This window comes from Marmota marmota, unplaced genomic scaffold (genome assembly GCF_001458135.2).
Source record: "Marmota marmota marmota unplaced genomic scaffold, marMar, whole genome shotgun sequence".
Classification (NCBI taxonomy): Eukaryota; Metazoa; Chordata; class Mammalia; order Rodentia; family Sciuridae; genus Marmota; species Marmota marmota.
Window position 1 is genome coordinate 7,029,245 of NW_025999913.1, and position 23,589 is coordinate 7,052,833.

General features: G+C 42.2%; 1 long non-coding RNA gene and 1 other non-coding gene across 2 annotated transcripts; one reads left to right on the forward strand and one right to left on the reverse strand.

Annotated features, from left to right (window-relative positions):
* Positions 1 to 16: 16 nt before the first annotated feature.
* Positions 17 to 90, reverse strand: Trnae-cuc. Its single transcript has one exon. It is a non-coding gene; the product is annotated as a tRNA-Glu (tRNA).
* Positions 91 to 6,344: 6,254 nt separating this feature from the next.
* On the forward strand, positions 6,345 to 23,495 carry LOC125615543. Its single transcript, XR_007346151.1, has 3 exons — positions 6,345 to 6,615; positions 19,691 to 19,926; positions 23,319 to 23,495. It is a non-coding gene; the product is annotated as an uncharacterized LOC125615543 (long non-coding RNA).
* Positions 23,496 to 23,589: the final 94 nt, after the last annotated feature.

Below are 23,589 nucleotides of genomic sequence, written 5' to 3' on the forward strand. Positions count from 1 at the left end.
TTTTTTTTTTTTTTTTTTGTGGTGCTGGGGATTGAACCCAGGGCCTTGTGCATGAGAGGCAAGCACTCTACCAACTGAGCTACATCCCCAGCCCTCTCATTTCTTTTTGTGGGCAGACTTTTTAGTGAACAGAGAAGGCTATGTTTTTTAAAATTTCCAAGTCTAATTTTTAGAACTGGATTCAGAGAGTGTAATATATTTGGAAAACTGCTAAGATCATACTAAGGGCCTAATATAACAAAGTTAGCCATTATATTTTTGTGCTTCTGAAAATATAGAAAAAAAATTCTTGGGCTAGGAGAACGCTCAGTTGGTTGAGTGCTTGCCTATCACATTTAAGGAACTGGGTTCAATCCTGAGCACCACAAAGAAAAAGAAGAAATTCTCAGAAGTAGTTTGATTGGAAAATAGTATTAGAATGTAATATTTGTATAGATATTGCCATAATACTCCAAAAAGCTGAACTGTAATGATCCACACCACCTACATGTAAACACATTTTCCCCCACAATCTCAGCCAAAATGGATATCATCAAACTTCCTCATCTTAATTTTATTTGCAAAATATTTACCTTACCATTAGTTTATTTTGCATTTTGCTAACTTTAATTTACTTGAAGATCTTTTCACATGTTTATGTTTATTAACTTAGATATCATCAGTGAATCTTCCACTTATACCTTTTGTCTATTTTTCTATTGGGTTGTCTTTTTCTTAGAGATTTACATGAGTGTTTTTAATATTGTAGATGTTGTTATTTTGTCTATTTTACATACTACAAAGATCTTATCTTGTCTGTCACTAGTCCCTTAAAATTGTTTATTGTACCTTTCATTGTAAAGAATTTTAGATGAATCGAGTCCATCTTATTATTGCTGTTGTGAATTTTCTTTTCTGTGTAGGAAAACCTTATCTAGGCCAACATTACAAGATTATTATTATATTTTTTTAAAGAGAGAGAGGGAGAGAATTTTAATATTTATTTTTTAGTTTTCAGCAGACACAACATCTTTGTTTGTATGTGGTGCTGAGGATCGAACCCGGGCCGCACGAATGCCAGGCGAGCGAGCTACCGCTTGAGCCACATCCCCAGCCCACAAAATTATTTTTGTATGTATTTTCCAATACTTCTACACTTTCCAAAGAAGATGTTTATTTACCTAGAAATTGTGTGTGTGTGTGTGTGTGTGTGTCTCTGTGTGTGGGTGTGTGTGGGTGTGATATGAGTTAGCCATATGTATCAGCAGATTATGTTCTTACTTTTTTTTAAAACTGCATCAATAAAAACAGATTTCCAATGGATTAAAGAATATATTGGAAGGAAAAGATTTATAGAATTTTAAAAGTTGTGGAAAATGAACTTGGAAAGAACAGGAGTAAGAGGGAAACTTTCTCTTAGCTCAGTCAATCCCTTACTCAAGACTCAAATTCAGGAAAGAGCATCTCATGTTCCCCCCTGGGCTAAGGAGAGATTCCAGAAAAGCAGGGATGTACCTTGATGTTCAACTTTTTTGTTTGTTTGTTTCATTAATACTAAACTAAAAGGGGAAAGTGAATGCTGAGAAACCCCCCCAAGTATCTTATGCTATTTATTATATTTTCCTGCCCAAATCAGTCATCATGGTTGTTGCACTTAAGAGATCTACTTGGAGAGAATCTTCACGGTGATACAAATAGCAGAGAAATAAAGCTGTAAGAAGGTGCCTCAAAAGACAGAGTCATCAGGAGCTGGAGGAGGCCACTGTCATTCCTGAAGCCTCTGTTGGTGGAGAGGTAGGAAGCCTGCGGGTGGACGCTCAGATGGGCCAGAAGGCAGGGCAGGGCTGGGCTCCATGTTCCCACAGGGGGTAGGCAGAATGGGCCTGACAGGGAGATGTGAAAAGCAAAGTCTTCAAAATCATAGAGACAGAGAGCAAAACGGTGCTGACTGGGGTGGAGGGTAGGGCTTCCTGGGTCCAGGGCTACAGTCATGGGTTTCCGTGGTGGTGAAGGTTACATGACTGTGTGAATGTACTTCACTGAGTTACTCCTTTAAAAGTGGTTCAAATTCCACAAGAATGGGAAGTTGTACTCCAAATAATATGTCAAAAATACATTCTACTGTCATGTATGACTAAAAAGAATAAATTAAAAAAATATATATATATATTTCAAATGATTTTTATGCTAACACTATTTTACCCCAGTAAAAAAATCAACTAAAAAAATTTTTAACAAGCAACATCTTATGGAACAGTAATGCGGAAGGATTAGAGTAATAATGAAGAGAAACAAGAGGCCCAACAAATACATCTTGTTCCCACACCAGCATTTGGAACTACTTGAATCATTAGATAACAGTCCAGTTAATATTGCAATTCCATTCATTTACTGATAAAATCCCATCCCAGTTATCTGCTCTGGATTGTATAAGAGCTCGTTTGCAATTACATAAGCTGCAGATTACTGATAGCAAAATCAAGCAATTCCTATCTACAGACAAAATAAGAGCATTATCCCTTTTCTTGCCTAAAGACATGAAAATAAATTTTATCCAGAGCCCACTGTGAAAAACCAGTTTTCTTCCCTTCAAATATTTATTTAAATATTCCAGATCCATAAATGTGTGGCTTGTTTCATTCTCCTTTGAATTGCTCGAGACTTTCTCTAGTTTTCTCATTAATGAGTTAGGTAAAATGCTTATCTTCATTCTTACATATGTATGAAAAGCATGCTTTTACCTTTTAAAAATCCATTAACAGAATCTAGCTTAGAGTCAGAATCAAATGGACCTGTTATTTGGATTCCCAAATTAGATGGACATGCAATGTCTACCAGGGCAAGGGGTCTGCTCAAGGAAGATCTAAGGCATGGAGCAAATAACTGATTTCCCTCGAGGGCCAACTAGCCCCCAAGAGAAAGAAGACAGGGGCTGAACCTCATACACCATTAACTTCATATAAATTTATAAATTAGATAAATCCCTTTTTCTTCTGGGACAAATGACAGAAATTATGGTAACTGAGTTCCCTTCTCACAAAGGAAACTATAAGGTGCAAGAAGATGGTCCCTTGAGTAACTCTTTTTTTTTTTTGTCTGACACAGTATTTCCAAAAATATAGAACACATTAACAATGGCAACATTTTGCAAAGCAGAAGTGTGTGGAATTAAATAATATCAAATAACAAAGTAAAAAAAAAAAAGCAGTATCCACAATGAGGAAGAAAATCACATTTTTTTTCTGCTATGGTTTTGTCTCTTCTTTAACAGTTGTGAATTTCATGTTTTAATAAGGAGAAAACTACCTGCAGACTCAAAGCCTTTAGCAGGCAACTACACCTAGCTGAAAACATTTTAAAACATTTGCTTTTAAAACATTTGCTTAATCTTTTAATGTTTTTTGTTGCCTATATGACAAATCATAATGATTTTTTTTCATTTTATAGTCATGGAAGTAAGGTTCTCTCTTGAATTCTTTTTCTTTAATATGTGAATAATATTGAAAAAGTTATAAAGAAAATGCAAGTGGAACAGCTATGGCAAAAGAATACAAGAACAGCATGTTGGGTTGGGGATGTAGCTCAGTTGGTAGAGTGCTTGCTTTGCATGCACAAGGCCCTGCGTTCAATCCCCAGGTATCTTGAACAGAAAGGATCTTAAATATCAATTTATATTAAATGTAAATTGCACTTTATCCCACAGGCCATGTGGTATCATGATAGAATTTTGAGCAAGATCATAATATTTAGGAATATTGATCTGTCTGCAGAACATAAAGGTAACCTTTATTTTATTTATTCATTTTGTGGTATTGGGATTGAACCCAGGGTCTTGCACATGCAAGACAAGCACTCTACCACTGAACTACATCCACAGCCCCACCATTACCTCTTTTAAAATTTTTATCTTGAGACAGGGTCTCTCAAAGTTACCTAGACTGGCTTCGTACTTTCAATCTTCCTGATAATGAAGTCACCTCTGCCTTAATTCTTACACAAAAAGGGGCAAGGTGGTACACACCTATAATCCCTCAGGGAACTGAGGCAGGAGGATCCCAAGTTCCAGGCCAGCCTGGGCAGCTGAGCAAGATCTCCTGTCTTGAAATAAAATAAGAAAGGGATGGGGTGTAGCTCAATGGAAGAGCACTTGCCCAGCCTGTGCAGACTCTGGGTTTAATCCCCAGTACTGCAAAAGAAAAAAATATATATATATATATAGCCTCTGATGCTAACCAATCAGTTAATTTTCAATTGTTCTGCCTCTCTGTCCCCTACCTCACAAGGAAAGTAACTTTGGAATGACATCTGCTATTGTTGCTAGTGGTGTTTCTGCTTTCTTTAATCTCTCTGTACAAAACCAACCTCCTTTGCTCAGCTCTTTAATATATTTTCCCGATCTGTGTAAAGTATTGCCTGATTTAAGAGTCAAAAATAAAACCAATTAAGATTGTTAAACCAAATAGTTATAATTTTATCCTTTTACATAATTAGAAACAAAAATCCCCCAACCCAGAAAATTTCTCCATAACACTAATAGGAAAGGAAAATGGTTTGGTTGCTAAATAAGCATTAAAACCAGAATGAAATGAAATCACAGGGGATCCACTAAGACAGCTCTGCTTACAGACCCAAGGAGAGACAACCATTTCATGTTCTGGGGATAAGCAATAATTAGTCCTCAAGTGAGAGGACCTGACAGACCATTTACTGGAGAGAGTTCTTCCTAAATTTATCTGATTTTTTTTGGGGGGGGAGGTGGCCATGTGAGTTAACTGGATTAATACAACGGAAAAAAATTATTTATGACAGGAGGTAGTTTTGCAAAGAGTCTCCAGCCCTCCCTCAGAAAATGAGAAGTAGAAAGTGAAAAAAAAAAATACCAGGCTGGGGATATTGCTCAGTTGGTAGAGTGCTTGCCTTCAATCCCCAGCACCAAATAAATAAATAAGCAAACAAATAAAATACCCTCAGTGAAGAGAGCTACACTGTAGCGCCTCCTGTAGGGCTATGCCTGGCATAGAAAGTTGACCCCCAGGCTCAATTTGTCAATGATGTCTGTGCTGCTTACTAATTCTCTCCGAGGAAGAAAAGTTAGGAGACACACATATATAACTGGGGTTTTACCCTTCAATCCTCTAAATGTCTTTTTTTTTTATTATTTTTTTAGCACCAGGGTTTGAACCCAGGGGCATTCCACCGCTAAGCCACATCCCCAGTCCTATTTTGTATTTTATTTAGAGACCCGGTGCTTCACCATTGCTGAGGCTGGCTTTGAACTCAGGATCCTCCTGCCTTAGCCTCCTGAACTGCTGGGATTACAGGTGTGTGCCACCCTACCTGGCTCCTCTAAGCATCTTAAAGGTGCAAATATTCTTTTTTTTTTTTCTACTTCCTGCTAAACCAGCTTAGCACCTCCAACAGGCTCTTAGAATCACTGTCTCTCAGATTAGTGGTCTATTGTCCCACAGCACGCACTTCTCTGTTTCTGTGTTCATGAATTTTTTCCTTTTTTTTTAGTTGTCAATGGACCTTTATTCATATGTGGTGCTGAGAATCAAACCCAGTGCCTCACACATGCTAGGCAAGCGCTCTACCACCAAGCCACAACTCCAGCCCTGAGGAGTTTCTTCTGACACAGGCAAGCTGTATGCATGCTGGGGTGGGGGCTGTTTCAGTAATCAAATGCAATGGGTTTGCCCAGGGGAAAGTGCAAAACTGATACGTCCAACCAGAAGATAGAGCGAAGAAAAAAATGCCTTACCCTTGGAAAATAGAGAATGCACTGTAGATCGTTCCTGAAGCAACCCCTCCCGCAAAAAGACAGCAAGGGGCTTTTCTTGGGGCAAATTGAGCCTGCGGGTCAACTTTCTATGCCAGGCATAGCCCTACAGGGGGCGCCACAGTGTAGACCATCACATGTAGAGGAAGCACATTCCAGAGTACGCACAGTTCAAGGTCATGCTTCTTCATATAGGGCATGTTCAAAACCGTCAGAATTGATGGTTATAATGAGCAAAGTTTATCTCAGGTCTGACTCACTGAGTCAGAGTGACAAGGGGAACAGGCTGGCCCCTCGTAAGTGTCTTTGGAGGGCCTTACCTGAAACAAACACCTCTTTGTCATTTAAGAGGGCAGCAGCATTCCCCCTTCAAGTACAGGAGATTGTCCTTAAAATACCCACCTAGTGGCTCTCATCCTGTGACACAGAGAAGATTTGGACAGGGATGTCTTGTGGCACAGGCAGGTGCAGGGACATCTGACAGAGGAGGGGCTAGATAGGGTGCTTCCTGTTGGGCGTCTCCCCAGAGTTCCCAGTGGGGCTGCCCTTGAACTTGTGATCCTCCTCCTGAGCCCCTGGGATTGCATCTGTGCACTAGGGCTCCCTGCTTCCGATCTTTTTTATGCTACTGCTTTCTCAAAGCGATAACCATGTAAAGTATAGAAAGCAAGAAACTGAAAATATTGGACTATTTGGCTCAGTTCCTATTTGAAACTCCCCAGGCCCCGTGAACAGAAGTCCTGTAAAAAGTCTCAGATGTGGGTTGCTGCACAGTATCGAATAGACCTGAAACAGGAAGTTACCCTATTTTTCTAGCCAAGATCTGCCCATTCTGCTTCCTGCTGCTGAAGTCAGATGTGAGTATGTTGTAGAAGTGACAGCGTGCTGGGGCTGGGGGTGTGTGGAGTGGAGGTGTTGTTTGGGGTGTAAGGGGAATATGAGCAGGCAGAAAGAAATGGAGAAATAACACTGCAGAGCTGGGCGCGGGGGTGCACACCTGTAATCCCAGTGTAATTCAGGAGGTTGAGGCAAGAGGATCACAAGTTCAAAGCCAGCCTCAGTAATTTAGCGAGGCCCTAAGTGTCTTAGCAAGAACTTGCCTCTAAATAAGAAATAAAAGGGCTGGGGAGGGGCTGGGGTTGTGGCTCAGTGGTACAGCGCTTGCCTAGCATGTGTGAGGCACTGGGTTCAATCCCTGGTACTGCATAAAAATAAACAAGTAAGATAAAGGTATTGTGTCCTTCTACAACTAATAAAATATTTTTTAAAAGTGGGAGTGGGGGCTGGGGATGTGGCTCAGTAGTTAAACACCCCTGAGTTCAACCTCTGCTACGAAAAAAAAAAAAAAAACCCTGCAGAAAGAGGAAGAACTAGGCCTAGGTAAGTCTGCTCTTAGGCCTTAGGCCAGTCTTAATTGAGAGCCTAAATGAGAAGCTCTGTAACTCCTCAAGTCCAGGTGGTTGATTTAAAACAATATGGAGGGGCTGGGGATGTGGCTCAAGCCGTAGCTCGCTCGCCTGGCATGTGTGCAGCCCAGGTTCGATCCTCAGCACCACATACAAACAAAGATGTTGTGTCTGCCAAAAACTAAAAAATAAATATTAAAAAAATTCTGTCTCTCTCTTTCTCTCTCACTCTCTCTTTAAAAAAAAAAAATATGGGATACCTGTGAGCAAAGAGAGACCACTTTCAGAAGCTAGAGTATTGGTACAACAAATCCTCTGTATGGTAGCCCTGTGGGGACCCTAAAGAAGCAGAAGGCATATGGAGACTTACAGAAGACTGAAAAGTTTTTTTTTAATGTAAATTTTTTACTTATATATGACATCAGAATGCATTACAATTCTTATTACATATATAGAGCACAATTTTTCATATCTCTGGTTGTATACAAAGTATATTCACACCAATTAGTGTCTTCATACATGTACTTTGGATAGTAATGATCACCACATTCCACCATCACTAATTACCCCATGCCCCCTCCCATTCCCCTCCAATCCCTCTGCCCTATCTAGGGTTCCTCTATTCCTCCCATGTTCCGGCTCCCTATCTCACTATGAATCAGCCTCCTTATATCAAAGAAAACATTCAACATTTGGTTATTTGGGATTGGCTAACTTCACTTAGAGTTATCTTCTCTAACTCCATCCATTTACCTGCAAATGCTATGATTTTATTCTCTTTTATTACTGAGTAATATTCCATTGTGTATATATGCCACATTTATTTTATCCATTCATCTACTGAAGGGCATCTAGGTTGGTTCCACAGTTTAGCTATTGTGAATTGTGCTGCTATAAACACTGATATGACTGTCCCTGTAGTATGCTGTTTTTAAGTCCTTTGGGTATAGACAGAGGAGATGGACAGCTGGGTCAAGTGGTGGTTGCATTCCCAATTTTCCAAGGAATCTCCATACTTCTTTCCATATTGGCTGCATCAATTTGCAGTCCCACCAGCAGTGTATGAGTGTGCCTTATTCCCCACACCCTCACCAACACTTATTTTTGTTTGTACGCATAATAGCTGCCATTCTGACTGGAGTGAGAGGAAATCTTAGAGTGGTTTTAATTTGCATTTCTCTGGTCATAGGGTCTGGCAGAAAGGGATGGCCGTGAGAGGCTCAGTCCTATGGAAATCACTGTAGAAATTGAAATTGAGCATTAAAGTAGAGTGTCAAAGCCCATCAGAAGAGCCCTCTCCCAGGTGTGCAGGGATTGGAACACTGTTCTTGATTCAGATAGAAATTTACTTCTTAGAGCTCTGGAGGCTGGGAAAGCCCAAGACCAAGGCACTGGCACCTGGCATCTGGGGAGGGTCTTCTTGCTTGTGTCCTCACATGGTGTAAGAGCAGAAGACAGAGAACCCACCCCAACCCCTTTTATAAGGGTTCTAATCCCATTCATCCAGGTGGGCTTGCTCACCTCCTACGGCCCTGTCTCTCCTTCCTTCCTTCCTCCCTCCCTCCCCCCTTCCTTCCTTCCTTCCTTCCTTCCTTCCTTCCTTCCTTCCTTCCTTCCTTCCTTCCTTCCTTCCCTTCTCTTTCTTTTTTGATACTGGGAACAGAACCCAGCGGTGGTTTACCTTTATGTTACATCCCCAGGAAACCCCTCCCCTTTTATTTGGAAACAGAGTCTTACTCAGTCGCAAGCTGGCGTCGAACTGGCAATCCTCCTACCTCAGCCTCCCCAGTTGCTGGATTACAGGTGTGTGCCACCCCTCCCAGCAAGACCCTCTTCACACTGTCACACTGATGATTGTTTCAACATAGAAACGTTGGGGAAAACATTCAAATCCTAGCAGCAGGGGTGATTTCTAAGTGAGGCTACTCCTTTAAACCTTCATGTCAGGGTTCTTAATGGCCTGATGGGGCAGGTTGTGCCTTTACACATCTGGAAAGTTGGGTTCCACTGTGAATGCTACGGGGCTGCTGGTGGTTGGGAGGTCCCAGAAATCTCTACCTATGCAGCCCTCCTCTAAATGAGTGGGGATAAACTGAGCAGGAGGAACTGGATAGACTGGTATTACTACAAGCAATCTGGACCAGCACAGTGTCTCAGCCTAGTGTCCCTGACGAAGGTGGCAAAGTTTGGGTAAAAATAATGACAGAGAGAAGGATTAAATAATAGCTAGGGTAAAGAAATAAATTAGTGGGCAATGCAGCAAAGGAAAATCCAACATTCAAAAGAAAGATGCATTCCAATACACAGAATAATATTATCTCTTAGCACAATTAGACCAGACACCCAGAAAGGTGAAGTCTGGCTGGCATCATGCCTGCTTTTGATCCTGATAAGGTTGAATGGCAGTCTGCAAATCTAGGTGACATCACTCTGGGAGACATTCTGGTCACATGATTTTTTTAAATTATTAGTCCATTTTTTGTTGCTATAACAAAATACCTCAGGTTGAGTGCTTTATAAAGAAAAAGTGCTTTATTTAACTCAGTTTTGGAGACTGAAAGGATAATCCAATCTGCTCAGCTTCTGGAAAGGGCTTCCTTGACTGTGTCCCAACATGGCAGATGGCATCATGGTGGGAGCATTTATGGAGCTGAGGGGAGATCACATAGTAAGACAGGAAGTGAGAGAGATACAAGGACTAGACTTGATCTTTTGTGATAATTTGCTCCCTTTAGAACTAAGGAGGCTGGCATTAATCCCTTCAAAGGGCAATTCCTCCAATGACCTAAGCACCTCCCACTAGGCTCCACCTCTTAAAGGTTCCACCACCTCTTAATAATGTCACACTGGGGACCAAGACTCCAGTACATGAGCCATCAGTGGACAAACCACACTCAAACCTTAGCACCAACCATGCTAAGATGAGAAACTGGACTGACTGTTAATAATAAGTGAAATGATGGGAATGTACAGTATCTTTTGACTGCTACTTCTACTACAATGAATGTCACTCAGAATGGAAATTCTGAGAACTATTTTCCACTGGAATTTAAACAGCATCATGTACAGCTCCCAGAGGATTGTGTAACTGTAAACCTTGATGATCAACTGCTTACAAAAGTCCCTGGTTAGGAAGAGCAAAATATATAATGGCAGGTGGCCCAGTATGTCACAGTGTGCCACGAGCAAACATGCATCATCATCCTGTCACCATTGTTTTTATGAAGGAAAATCATTCAGCAGAACAGGGGCAAACAATAGGCTCCTGATAGGATCAAAGCAGTGGGCATTGTATTATGGACCCCAGTTCCCCTGGGGAACACCACCTCCAGGCCAAAAAGACCATGGGAGACCTTATGGAAAACTCAAACCAAATGTAGCCTCCACTCGTCCACCTTGGTCTGAGGGCCCAATAGCCTATAGTATGTTTTCTGACTGGCCTCAGACATGAGAGCAACAACCTTATAGTGGATCAAACAAGACATCCACAAGACCAGAACAGGGCCTGAGGGGACAGAGGTGCCAAGCTGGGTTCCCTGGAACAAGCTGCATTTGCTTTTGCATTATGAATTTTTTAAAATTCTTGGACAGAGGATGTGTAGCTCAGTGGTAGATCCTATGCTTAGAATGTATGAGGACACCCCAAACAAAACACAAACACTTCTTATTTTCCTGAAGTGTCAACATCCTCACAGTCTGAGCTACATCCCCAATACTTTTTATTTTAATTAGACGTATATGAAAGCAAAAGGCATTTTGATTAATTGTACACAATTGCAGCCAATCCTTTTTATTTTTTACATTTTTATTTCAAGACAGGATTTGGCTAAATTGCCTAGGCTGGACTTGAACTTGTAATCCTCCTGCTCAACCTCCCCAAGTAGCTGGGATTACAGGTGTGCCTCACCATGCCTGACTGCTTTTATTTTGTAAAGAAAAATAGATTTAATGGATGGCATTAGAGAAGATTATGCTAAGTGAAGTTAGCCAATCCCCTCAAAAAACAAATGCCAAATGTTTTCTCTGATATAAGGGAGGGTGACTCAAAGTGGGGTAAGGAGGGAGAGCATGGGTGGAAAATTACTTCTAGATAGGGAATAGGGGTGGGAGGGAAAGGGAGGGAGAAGGGGAATAGCATGGATGTGGAAGGAGATGGTCATCATTATGCATGAAGATGTGAATTTGATGTCAATAGACCTTATATACAAACAGAGATATGACAAATTGTGGTATAAAGATGTATTAAGAATTGTAATGCAAAAAAAAAAAGAGAGAGAGAGAGAGAGAGTTCATGTATAATGGCATAATTTGGCGTGAACATACTTTATATACAGAGTTACGAAAAATTGTCCTATGAATGGATAATTATGAATGTAATGCACTCCACTATCATCATGTAAGAAATAATAATAAAAAATAAATATAGATGAACAAAAAATATTCAGAAAAAAAGACTAAGAATATGAATCACATTAGCATAGAATTTGTTCACGTACTAAAAGAAGAAAATAAATCATTTCCAAATACATGTATTTCTTTTGTTTTCAAATTATTTTTTATTTCAGGATAAATGTGAATTCACACGCAGTTATAAGAATATTTTGGACAGATCCTGTTTGCCCTTTACTTGGCTTCCTTCAACACTAAAATTTTGCAAGGCAACATCATAACCAGGATACTGACTTGATAGAATCAAGACACAAAATAATCGTTGCTGTGTGAATCCTCCTTTTCACACTTCAACAAACACAAAAACTTTCTTCCTCACCCTTAAACCCGGACAACTACAACTCATTTTTTTTCCATTTTTACTCCCCTGATATTTCAAGAATGTCATGAAAATGTAGGTCATACATTATGCAACATTATAGATGAGTTTTATTCACTCAGCATGAGGCTATGGGGATGCATCTAAGTTACTACATATAACAATAAATTTTCCTCCATTTAAAAAAAAAAAAGAGAGAGAGAGAGAAATAGATTTAGAACCTGAGTTAAAATCATCTACTCATTCACCTCTCAGGTCTCCTTTAAGAACAAGACCTCTTTCACAAACGTGGGTCAGGCAGCACTAACTCATTCTCCCGTCTGAGCTTCCACCAAGCTTCCTTTCGCCCTCCGGAGGATTTGAATCAATTTCAAGGCTCTTTTTAAGCAATGTGTTTTGTGAGAGTCACAAAACCGGTAGACTCTTGAGGGCCCACACACCTTCAGAAAGGTTATTCCCCTTGTCTCAGAAACCAACTGGCCCAACTCTAATTGCTGTCAGAACTACTGGTACAAATGAGCTACCCAAAGATGTTATTTCTATTATTATTTGTGTGTGTGCGTGTGTATGACCATTTCCCTCCACCGTCCGTGCATGTGTGGTGCTGGGGACTGAACCCAGGACCTCACACACGAGGATTCTTCATCAACACTCCAGCGGTATCCCCCAGAGCAAGCCATTATCAGAGATGCCAAATTCATTTGGAGCACATGAGTTGTCCTCTCAGAACATTTCTTTGGTTATTGCTGAGCCCTTTTGGGACACCCCCCAGAAGTCCCTTTCTTGTCTTCTTGTTCCTTCTTTGTCACCGTCTACTCTCAGTCTCTCTACTCTCCACGCACAACTGTCATCCCAGCAACTTGGGAGGCTGAGGCAGGAGGATTGCAAGTTTGAGACTAGCCTCAGCAACTTAACAGAGGCCCTAAGCAACTTAGCGAGACCCTGTCTCAAAATAAAATTCCAAAGGGCTGGGGATGTGGCTCAGTGGCAAGACACCCCTGTGTTCAATACTCAGTACAAACAAGCAAACAAAACTCTTCATTTAGAGGTATTCTGATCTACTTTACTTTATTTTTAAAAATTTTTTTTAAACATTTTTATTTATTTATTTATTTTTTTCAGTTTTCAGCGAACACAACATCTTTGTATGTGGTGCTGAGAATCGAACCCGGGCCGCACGCATGCCAGGCAAGCGCGCTACCGATTGAGCTACATCCCCAGCCCCTATTTTTTAAATTTTATTTATGTACTTATTCACTTTTGGTACAGGGGCACTTCACCATGGAGCTATATCCCTATAAACATTTTTAAATGGTTTTCAAATTCTGAGAGAGTGTCTTCCTAAATTGAAAAGCTGGCCTCGAACTTGTGATTCTCCGGCCTTAGGCTCCTGAGTCGATGCTTTAGAGGCATGTATCCCAGCACCTAGCTTAGTAGGTATGTTAGATGAGTAAAGTTTTGCTGACTGTATTGGGTTTCAGGTGCTCATTTTATCCACAGAGCTATAGATCTTAGGCCATCATGGGATAGAAATAGGCCTAACTAGCTGTAATATGATTTGCCCACAAAAGTGCTCCAAGTCACCACAGGGTTTCATTTCTGAGCCACCACCAATGGTTTCTAGCCTATTCAGGAAGAAAAATAGGACTCTCTATGGCAGAGTCTTCAGCATGCAAACCAGCAGCCTGCACATCACCAGGAGCCTGTTGGAAATACCGAATCTTGCCGGGCGCAGTGGCACACATGGGAATTCCAGCTACTCTGGAGGCTGAGGCAGGAAGATAGCAAGTTCGAGGTCAGCCTTGGCGATATAGCAAGACCTTGTCTCAAAATAAAAAAATAAAAAGGGTTGAGAATGTAGCTTAGTGATAAAGCACCCTTGAGTTCCATCTTAAGTACCAAAAATAAGAAAGGAAAAGAGGAAAAAAATAAAGATTTACAGAATCTCCAGCTCTGCCCCAAATCTACTAAATCAGGATCGGCCACGTTAACCTCATCTTCAAAGGACTTTTTTATGCACTAAATAGTGATCTCTTAATCTGTGTGTGACCATTAATGATCATTAATCATTAGTGATCCTGAGTGCAGTTTCAGGGCAGGACATCTGTGTGCCTGCCTGCCTGCCATCTCGACTATTCTACTCTCTGAGCTCCAAATCTCACTTCTTGAACTCTGTGTTCCTCTCCCATTTCCATTTGGGAAACAGCTACAAGGTTTAGGATTTAGCCAGGTGGCCCTCGCAGTCTATGGGCCAAGATGTCCCTTCCAGGATAGAAGCTCTGTGTCTTCCCACGTGATGACTTTTCCTCCTCCCCTCTCCCCCTTCTCCTCCTCCTCTTCCTCCTCGGTCTCCTCCTCTTTCTGCTTCTACAACCTAAAATCTTACCACTTTGGCCTTTTTACATGTTCAGTTCTGTGGTATTAAGTACATTCACGTTGTGTGATTGTCACCACCATCTGTCTCTAGCTCCTACATCACTTGTCCTTCAGCTAGAATGTGACATAAAGGGATATACCTAGAAACACTACATCTACACAAGGGTTCCTTTTTTTTTTTTTTTTTTTTGACAACTTTTGACACCTCTGCAGAAATCTCTAAGGGGTATATGAAGTACAGCCAATGGCCATGCTCAAGAGAGATTTCCAGAAGGATTCCCTCTGTGCGTGAGCTCTCCTCAGAGTCAACAATTGCTAGAAAACCAAGAGCAAGTCTGTCTCTCGGGAAATGTGCTGTAATCAAACTCCGGAGATCAGCGCTCCATTTGCATGCACAATGAGAACTACAAATGCTTCCTGATCAGGACCCTGCTCTCTGAAACCATGCCCAGGGGAAAGGAGATGTCATCAGCCAGCTTTTTGACAAGATTGGAAACAGAACAAGAGGCATCATTGGATTTGAATATTTGATGTCGGAGCCCGACCCTCCATCTCCACACAATGAGCCAAGTCCAAGGTCAACAGTTCTCGGGTGGACACAGCACAGAGCATGCAGCAGGGCCAGCGGCTCTTCCTGCACATTTACCTAATGTGCTTGAGTCTTCAGCACATGTGGTCGGTCCCTGTACATCTCGTGTTTGCTGCAGAATCTTCTGTGCTGCCGAAACCCTCACTGCAGTGTGTTTTTATCCTTTGGATACGAGATATCCCCCGAAAACCTCATGTGTCGGTGTAGGAATGTTCAGAGAGGAAATTGATTAGATGACCAGAGCTGTAACCTCATCGGGGATCCATCCATTGGGTGGATCAACAACAAAATTCACAGACAGGGTGAATGCAACAACAGAAGTTGGAGCTGGGAGTCCAGGCTCAGTGTGCCACAGAGCAGGGCTCTGGTGAAGACCCTTCCTCACTTGTGGACCACCACGTTCTCACTGATCGAGACAGGGCCTGTTCCCCGTGCACATGCACCTGGTGTCTCTCCCTCTTCATATAAGGACACCCGTCCTGTGGGATGGTGGCCATGCCCTTATGATCTCATTTAACTCTGGTTCCTTCTTAAAAGACCCTGCCTTCCAGGTGCAGTCACATTCAAAGTTCCTGAGGTTAGGACTTGCGCACAGGGATTGGTGGGGCAGGGCACAGGTCAGTATTTAAGAATCTGTCCCAGAGGGTCTTGGGACGATGAAGCCAAGATGGGGACAGGGGATGCACGTTGCCCAAGGTCACAATAAAAACACAACTGGATTTGAAGCCATATCTGCTCTCGACACCCATGCTCTTAGCCACCATCCCACATTGCCAGAGGAGTCAGGGCAGAGGGCAGGAATGTGGGAATGCGGTGGCACCATTTTCTGAACCTGTGTCCCTCACACCCTGAGTATGTGATACAGGAAGGATGCTCTCCCTGTACCTGCTGACTGGCTAACAGCAGACGCAGGACACTGATGGCTGTTTACCTGTGGACAGGGGCCAGGAAGAGAAGGCCATAGATCCCAAGTGTCCCAGGGTTGATTTTAACCTCACAGAGTTCCTCAAAATGGTCCTGAGATTATCAGGAGAGTAGGACGTTTGTATAAGTCAGGGTTTTCCACTCAAATCTTTCAGGGTTCAATAGCCCAACACTTGATTATTTGATTGTTTGATTGGAACTTCACAACCCTTTGGGCTCCTACTGCTTTGAGTTCTTTTAAAGGCCTTCTGTCCATATCCTGCCTTTGAATGCTAATCACCCACAGACTTGGAGTTCATCTGTTTACCTGTGAAGGGTTCTGGGCTTGCACTGTGTTCTTTTCTTTTTCTTTTTTTTTTTTTTTAGAGAGAGAGAGAATTTTTTTATTATTTATTTTTTAGTTATTGGCGGACACAACATCTTTGTTGGTATGTGGTGTTGAGGATCGAACCCGGGCTGCACGCATGACAAGCGAGTGCGCTACTGCTTGAGCCACATCCCCAGCCCTTCCACTGTGTCCTTGTGAAATGAACAAAGGAACGAGTCAACAATTTTAGAAATCATATGCTATGATTTGAATGTGTCACTCAAAAATTCAGGTGTTGGAAACATAACCCTCACATTCAGATGCTAATGGTATTTGGAGGGGGGGACTTTTAGGAAGTAATTATTTGAGGTCACGAGGGTGAGGCTACTGTGATGGCATTAGTGGCTTTATAAGAAGAAGAGTGACCTGAGCTGGCATGCTTGCTCTGTCCCACCACGCGATTCCTCTGCCGTGTTATGATGGATCCAAAAGGCCCCCGCCAGACTTGGACTCCTAACCTCCAGAACTCTAGCGAAATAACATCCGTTCTTTATGAGTTACCCAATGTACAACGTCATTATAGCAACAGAAAATGGAGTAAGACATCAACGAGTCTTCCCTGAAGCTTCTGAAGAACTTCGTCAAATACTTCAGAGACCACTTGGCAGTACAGGGCCAAGGATGACTCCCTGATTTCTCATCACCCACCTACAAGAGTTGATCAGAGGTGGACTGTGTGGAACAGAGAGACCCTGTTTACTGTGCATTATTTTACCTGATATTCAGAACCACTCTACAGGGGAGGAACTAGCCTCATCCCCCTTTAATGGATAGGGAACCTGCAGCAAGCCATCAAGGTCCTTTGGGAGGGACGTCCTCTTCATGCCAGGATGAGACAACAGCCTTCATCATGGGATGATAATTGGGGCTGGAATAAGCCTGAACATAGGCTCATAGAGTAGCCCTTACCTTCCACTCGCTCCTCTACCTTCCATTTCTCTACCTTCTAGAAGCCAAGTGAAGTTTACAAAGGCCTTACCACTAATTTTGGGAATCTCACTCAGAGTCCAACTGGGAACTCCTGTGCCACTGTGGAAGTCAGAGCCCCTGATGGGGGTGTCTCAGGCACCGTGGTCCCTGGGCTGAGGTCCTTTGGGACAAACACAGTGGTCGGGTGGAATCTTCCAGCATGGTCCATGAACCACATAGGGCTCTGTGCCCGGGTAGACCCAGGCTCCGAGCAGACATGTCACGCTGTGATTTGGGGTGAGGGAGAAGGAGAGATCTCTTCTACCATCCCTTTACTTTCATGGGGGCTGTTTGGCTGTATCTAGGAACTCAACACAAAGCTGGTTAACAAGAGAAAAGCAAATTTCTATTAATCTTACACATACACGGGGATCTTCACACAACAGTGAAGTCCAAGGCACGGAACAAAGCAGCGTGCTGTCATACTCTGTAAACAATGACAAACCTGTGGAAGGATTGACACAAAAATGGATCTCGGGACCAGGGTAGTAGATTCCAGGAGCATCTTGAAGAGATAAATGGAAGGTAGAGGAGCAAGTGGAAGGTAAGGGCTACTCTATGAGCCTATGTTCAGGCTCATTCCAGCCCCGATTACTAGTTTCCCATGATGAAGGCTATTGTCTCATCCTGGCTTGAGGAGGACATCTCTCCCAAAGGACCTGGGTGGCTTGCTGCAGCAGGAAGACAGGCCACACAGCCTTCCTGCAGTTACAGTTCCCGGGTGACTTCTGCTTGAAGTAATCATTATACCACTTCAGCATGTTAACTCCTTCTGGGGTCAGTTATCTAATCTCATATGCCTCACTTTCCTTAGTTGTCAAAAAAGATACTAAGAGACTGTGGTTGTGGCTCAGTGACAGAGCGCTTGCCTAGCGTGTGTGAAGCACTGGGTTCAATCCTCAGCACCATATAAAAATAAAATAAAATAAAATAAAAATATTATGTCCATCCACAACTAAAAATAAAATTTAAAAAAATATATAATAATACCCCCTTCATGGAACTGTGGTGAAGACATGTCTAAGATGGTTTACTTACCAGTACACACCCATCTCCTCTGGACTGGTGTCCCTACTGCCATTTAATCATTTTTAGATACTTTTGTAATGAATGAGGAAACATAAATGACTAAGAACAAGACTAACAGTGAGGAAAAAGGGGAAAAAATTAAATGTAGAGTTCTAAAATTCAAATGGACAATTTATCAGCTTTATCTATTGGCTTTACATCACTGGGATTCTTTGGGATTAAATGAAAAACCAAAACCATGATTCATCAAAGCAGAGAGACAAGCCTGCCATCGGGATCTCAGGTTCCTCTAGCCTGGGAGAGCTAATCCCACGGAGCAGCTCCAGTCAGCCAACAGGTTCATGGGATCCGCGTGGATCGTTACGTGACATGAGCTATGTCATTAACGCAGACCAAACATGTTTGTGTCTTTCCACAGTGTCATAACTTTATGGAATAACAATAAATTCACAGGCTCTGCCACTTGTAGCCGTGACAGTTCACCAAGTACCTGTGGATCACCTGGTCATCATAAGCCAGGCTATCACAGATTCTTTTATTCTGCTATTTCTAATATCTATAATACTCAAGTCACATATCACACTTCACATAATTTTATGTGTGGGGGTGGGTGCAATTTTCCAGGGCAAGGCTAATAACAATTAACCAGGGGACAGTATCAGGGTCTCTAGTGATGGGGTTGCTTCATTTGCAGGTGTGGTTACCATTTGATAAACTCGTGGGCCTGTTTTTTTCAATATAAATTTGATACAACCATGCACCCTTGTGCTTATGATTAATTCAAAAAGTTTTCAGGTGGTCCTTTTCATTAGCACAATTAATTTATCCATTTGTGCCTTGTGCTTGTGCCAGGTAGATGGTAGTTGTTGGCTTGTACAAATAAGGCATAGAGTCATTTCACCTCATCACTGAAACTAAGAATGGAATAGCTTATGGCAAACGATTGATTTACAAAATGGAGTCACTCAGGTTTAGACCTGGCCTGAAAATTGCTGTTCTGTACACACAGTAACTCAGATCAGGGCACAGCCCGATGATCCAAGACCTTGGTTTCCTTCCAGTATGTGGATGGAGGTAAACTCTGCTGCTACCTGAGAACTCTGAAGAGAAATGAAAAGAAGTTTCACTTTTTTTTTTTTTTGTTACCAGGGATTGAACCCAAGGGTGCTTAACCACTGAGCCTCATCCCTAGCCCATTTTTTTGCGTTTTATTTAAAGACAGGGCCTTGCTAAGTTGCTGAGGCTGGCTTTGAACCCACAGTCCTCCTGCCTCAGTCTCCTGAGCCTCTGGGATTACAGGCAAAAGTTCACTCTTAAATCTAAAGAGATACACCTATGTCAGCGCCAGATGTCAAAGATTATTTCTTTGGAGTACAAATAAAATTGCTGGGCAGGGTATGCTCGAGTTTGAACTTGCCCCAAGTTAAACCCTGCCTGGAGAAAAATGTGGCTGTTTACATTTCTCGTTCTTAAAATGACTGACAGTCCATCTTCCGCCTCCTAGGTCTGGCAGCCGCCGCAGAAACTTGCTGGAATCAAAATCAGGATTTGAGAACATCTCACGAAAACTTGCTGAAGGTTCCCAGGCCATTTCTCCTGGAAGTCAAGTTAGAAGAAATGTGCAGCCAGAGGGCACAGCCCATTTCTGCAAGGAGGTAGCAACCAGGTTTCCCGTTATCCTGGCAGCCAGACGACTTCTGAGAAAAAGCCACAGCGGAGATGTGGCAGCTGTCAATCACGGTGGGTAACTGGAGTGGTCTTTTGGTTTGGGTTTTGCTGAGGTTTTAAAAAAGATAAGTCTGGCTCTTTGCGTGAAAACCTTAGTGGTGGGACAGAAAAAGGAAAATAGAGTCAAATGCTCACAATTCATCATCGTTCCTCCTGGGAGCATCTTGATGATCATTAAGGTCTCTTGCCGCAGCAGCAGTTGCCAGATTTTGAAAGCATGTGGACCTGGCATCCGCTGACCTGGCAGGGCCTCACTTCTGTCTTTCTCTTGGCAGTTTTGGAATCTGGCCCCACCTTGCAAAAGCAGCAGAGGCTAAGGTCCTGTGCGTTCCCTGTCTGAGCTTGTCATTGCGGTTTGTACCCAAGGCTGTGTCCTGGTGCAGATTATAGGCAGATATTCTCCGAGATCATCTCCACTTCCCAGGCCGTGAAAGCCGGAAACATCTGAAATAATTAGTTTATGTTAGGATGTGAGACTGGTAGGAGAGATGGGGAGTTCTGGAAGATTCTGAGGCTGCACTAGTGAGTCTGGGGGTAAGGTGGGTGCCTGTAAGGTCGGTCTGTCTGCCTGTCTATCTGTCTATCTATTATTATTGCTGTAACAAATACTGGGGGAAAAAAATCAAGTTAATGGAGGAAAAGCTTATTTGGGTTCCATCTCAGTCCCTGGTAGACTGGGCTCTGCTCTTTGGGTTGCGGTGGTCGTGAATGTGTGATGAAGCAAAGCTGCTTATGTCATGGGAGCCCACAGAGAGAAAGCCTGGATCCCGACACCTCTTCAAGGATGGAGCTGCTGTGACCTTACTTCCTCCCACGGGGCCCCACATCCTAAAAGTGTCACCATCTCCCAGCAGCCCTGCAGGCTGGCAACCAAGCCTTCATCACGTAGCCTTGGGGGACATTTAAGATCCAAACCACAACACTGTCTGCCTGTCTGTCTGTCTGTCATCTAGGCCCCCCCTAGTTCACACAGTTCAGTGAAAGAACCAGAATTCTGTATTTCTCACCACACCAACAACCCAATATGCAGATTTTTTTTCCTCTTTATCCCAAACTTTTTGTAATGTCTCCAAATCAAATTATGCAAGACCAGCACCATTAAAGCCCACTTACCTTTCTTCTCCTTATGAAGTTCATTTTCTACTGAGAGCTATCAATGCTTAAGTTTCTCTAACTTAAGCCTAAGCTCATCCAGCTCTCTGGATTCAGGGTTTGTGTCGGTGACCTGACAACAGGGTCAGAGGCTCCCTAAGGGGAACCTGCGGGGTCTGGACTCCAGGTGCACCTGCAGTGCCCCTAAATGTCTCTTACTGGGCCACAACAGGAAGGTTCTGCTTTTGCCTAAATAAAGTGGCTAATTAGATTTTTAAAAGAATAAATTTGATGTTGGGATGATGTTTTACATGTATAGGGCTAGTACAGAGTTCCCGTGTATCCATCACACGATTTTAGTTCCCCCTAATTTTTTCTCATATGGCACCTGTGGTACGTTTGTCAAAACCAGGAAGTGAATGAATCCATTACTACTAACAGAATTCCAGACTTTATTTAGATTATTTTCTCACTAATATCCTTTTTGTTCCAGGATCCAACCCATGGCTCCATACTGCCTTTAGGTGTCCTTAGTCTCTTCTGGTCCATGACACCTTCTATTTTGACTCCTTGCCAATTTTGAGAATACTGGCCAGGTACTTTCTAGAACAGTCCTCAAACTGGGTTCAGCTGAAGAATTTTCTCATGATTACACTGCAGTTATGAGTTTTGGGGAAATGAGGCCACAGAGGTGAGACGCCTTCCCGTCACACTGAATCTGGGTGTGGGGATGTCCACAGGAGGTCCCTGAGATCCGAGCACAGTCCCGGGGTCAAGTTCATGTTTGTTAAGTTTCTCCACCAGTGTGGTTACATTTTTTCTCTTTCTTTGCTCCATTATTTGAAAGTGAGTTACCAAGTCAACCTGCCCTCAGGAAAAAGGGGATTAGACTCTTCGCCCAGCATAGAAGTGTTAGGAGTTGTCCTGCTCTCTACTTTACCCTGTTCATCACTTGCCCTTCCTCTGCGTGACTTGTCAATCTTTTTCCCTCTGACTTAGGAATTAAATGGTGTGCTAGGCACTGGGGATGCAGGACAGAGAGAAACAGGAAACAGACTAGGGGACCAGACAGGGGAGGCTGGCAAAATGAGATTCAAACCCGGCCTGGGCATAAAAGCACAGTGGGACTAATGTGGCTTTAAGCTGTTTTATCTAAAAAGTTGGAATAGTAAAAGCTCCCTCTTAAGTAACCATGAGAAGTAAGTTGCATATGAATGCAGAAGTGCTGCATGCAATGTTTGGTATACAGTAGGTACTCAATAAATGTTAACTGTCTTTGTTCAAGAAGAAAATGATGACACATAGCTACCAAGAGCATGGATCCTGGCACCAAACTGCCTGCTTTTAAGATCTGCTTCTCATGCTCCAAAGCTGTGTGACCTAGGCAAGTTACTTCACCTCTCAGTACCTCAGCCTTTTCTTAGGTAAATGGGACTAAAAACGGCATCCCTCTCATGAGGTTGCTATGAATATAATTTGTGGTATGTAAAGGGCACAGACAGTGCCTGGAACACAGTATGTTACAAGTGTTTGCAAGTATTCTTTATCCTAAAAGTACATACAAGAGGAAGTGAGGGGAAAGGGAAAAGTAATACAAGGGGGACAAATGAATGTCAGTAGAGGGAGCAGAGAGAGAAGAGGGGAGGGGAGGGGAGGGGAGGGGGGATAGTAGAGGATAGGAAAGGCAGCAGAACACAACAGACACTAGTATGGCAATATGTAAATCAATGGATGTGTAACTGATGTGATTCTGCAATCTGTATATGGGGTAAAAATGGGAGCTCATAACCCACTTGAATCAAAGTGTGAAATATGATATATCAAGAACTATGTAATGTTTTGAACAGCCAACAATAAAAAATTAAAAAAAAAAAAAGGAGAAAGGGGAGGGATGAAAAGGGAGGGGCATAGGAGTGGGAAAGATGGTGAAATGCGATGGTCATCCTTACCCTAAGTACATGTATGAAGACATAAAGGATGTGACTGTACATTGTGTACAACCAGAGATATGAAAATTTGTGCTGTATATGTGTGATATGAATTGTAATGCATTCTGTTGTTATATATAAAAAATTAAAATTAAAAAAAAAAAGTATTCTTTATCCTTCAACACAATCGTGTTTTAGGCAATGAAGTACACATTGATTTAATATTTAACCATCTTACATAATTCAATAGATTAAAATTCAATCTTTCCATGCACTAGAATTCAATAGACTAGGAACCCATTGAGTAGTTTAGTATTTAACCATTTTATAGAGTTCAAAACATGTAGAGATTAACACCGATTTGATATTTTTTCTTTCTTTCAGATCCTACTCCCTGGCATTACCAAGATACGAGACGTAATAAACTGCACCTAAGTATACAATATATGAGTTTTAGAATATTATTATGTTTCAGGGCTGGGGTTGTGGCTCAGTGGTAGAGTGCTCGCCCAGTATGCATGAGGCATTGGGTTCAATCCTCAGCACCACATAAATGTAAAGATATCGTGTCCACCTAAAACTAACTAACTAAATAAATAAATAAATATTTTTAAAAAGAATATCATTATGTTTCTATTAATAGTGAAACTACAAC